We start from the raw sequence: 2141 nt of genomic DNA, 5'->3' as shown, positions 1-2141 counted from the left end.
CCCATAGCTACATACATTTCATTTCCATTACAAAATATTTAAGACCTTTCTACTGGTAAATTTTAATCAACATTTCATTAAAAAATTTTTAAATGAATCTTTTTAGTACTGTAGCATGATAGGTTTAATTGAACAATTGAAGTATAATATGGTAACTACATTGTACTGTTTAAACTAATTCATAGCTGTAGGAAAACGTTTGATTTTTAAAATATAACCAAGATGAGACTGCTTAGTTATGAAAAGTAAAATACTAGGAAAGAGTGAATGAATAAACTAGGACGACTTTTCATCAGTGGACATTTGTCATTTTGCTCTTAGGAACCTGGAAGAAATTGTCTTCTTTGAGATTCAAATGTTCTGGTAAATCTAGTCATTTCTTAGCTGCTTCAATATCACCTTGAATTGCAGAAATAATGATTCTAAAGAATCAAAGTCTTGTCTGAGGTAGTCAACGATGGCCACGTTGAGGATTTCCCCATAGAAGTCCTTTCTCTTTGAAGGTATGTGAATACATGGTATGCATTTCCATGGACCTGTTTGTATTCTTGAAGTATGGATTCCATCCTATGCTCACCACCATCTATGGACATCTCCACTTCCACACGAGCCCCACCATAATAAATGCCAGTGAATACATCAGCTGGGAGATTATCTACTAGTTGTTCAAGAAAGTTAGCTGTGGGGATGCCCAGCTGCTTGGAGCCACGGCCAAAGTCCCGCACCACTTGACCACAATGGAAGAAAGGCAGGCGCCTTATGTCGCTGTCCTCTCTGGGCATGTCACGGTTGGGTCAGCAGGTCCGAGGGAGTCACCGTTCAGGCAGTGCCCAGAGCCCTGGACCAGCCTGACGGGCAGGAGCTCAGCCAGTGGGCCAGGGCCAGGCACACATGGGCCAGGAGGTGCCAGTGACACACCAGGGCAAGCTCCTTTTGCTGCCACTCAGAGGCTGCATCCTCATTTCTGGATCTTGTAAGAATTCTGCCATTTGTGGGTGCTTGACATTGAATTTCATTGTTTTGTAAATTTGTGAGCTATCCTCTTTGGCGTTTTTTTTTTTTCTCAGAGGGTTTTGTTTATGGCTTGGTTGTGGACCCAGTCGCTTCCTTTGGAAAAATTTTTAGATTGTTTCATCTGGGCCCCTTTGTTTTCCTAAAACTGAACCAATTGTTATGTTAATTTTGTTGACGGACTCCATGATGCAATTGGTTTGAATTTGGCTTCTGTGTTCACATGTAGTAAAGCCTCTTGTTAGTGACTTTGTTTCCACCCATGGTCTGAGAGGGAAAGCTTGTTTCCTACTATGACCTTGGGTTTAGTAGTTACTGATTTTTCAGTCCTCATATGGGAACAGGGCTTTTCCAGTTGTGAACATGCCCTGTTTTGCTCCTTATAACTATAGTCTCAATTCCTAATGTTGACTCCCTGACGACATTGAAACCCCAATTCCTAAGACCATATATCTAGTCCAGCCACTTCCATGGCCCACGTAGCTTCAGGTCATGTGGGTTCCCTCTTCATTTTTGCCAAGGTTTCCTTTCCTTCCTTGAAAACCTAACTTTTTTTTTTTTTTTTTTTTTTAACAATGGGGTTAAGTGGAGCGTTCACCAGCATATCCATGTCTTTGGAGCAGGGCTGGCAATAGTTCCCACATCTGTTCAGTCTGTGTCCAAAAAGAAGCAAGTGCTGTCAGTATGTTTCATGTATTTTATCACTTACTACACACAACCTGTGAAGTAATTGGCATTATCTCCATTTTACAGACAAGGTAGTGGTTCCAGGGAGTCACTTAACCTAAGTCACAGGTAGTCGGCAGCAGACTTAGAAGTTAAACTCAAGGAAGGCTGCATGTTACTTTCCACTACTATTTCTGCTTCACTATGTTGTTTATTTTAAATTTATATATATAGTACATCCTTTTACCCTGTGAAAACCAGGTTTGGACACTACTTTAAAGAACTAATGTTCAACCTGACTGAATTTCATCTAAAAATATCTGAATGATTGTTGCATGGCATGAATTTCTTTTAGAGACTCTTCTAATTTTTATACTATAAAAGCCATGAGCTTCGTTCTTAAACGCAACTGATTTCCAGGAAATAGTGAAATTGTTTAAGGATTGTACTGAGCCTCTTTAACT

General features: G+C 40.0%; 1 pseudogene; it reads right to left on the bottom strand.

Annotated features, from left to right (window-relative positions):
* Positions 1 to 292: 292 nt before the first annotated feature.
* LOC109394559 (riboflavin kinase pseudogene) lies at positions 293 to 830 on the bottom strand (annotated as a pseudogene).
* Positions 831 to 2141: the final 1311 nt, after the last annotated feature.

Source organism: Hipposideros armiger, unplaced genomic scaffold (assembly GCF_001890085.2).
Source record: "Hipposideros armiger isolate ML-2016 unplaced genomic scaffold, ASM189008v1 scaffold_429, whole genome shotgun sequence".
Lineage (NCBI taxonomy): Eukaryota > Metazoa > Chordata > Mammalia > Chiroptera > Hipposideridae > Hipposideros > Hipposideros armiger.
This window is presented reverse-complemented; position numbering and strand designations above follow the sequence as displayed.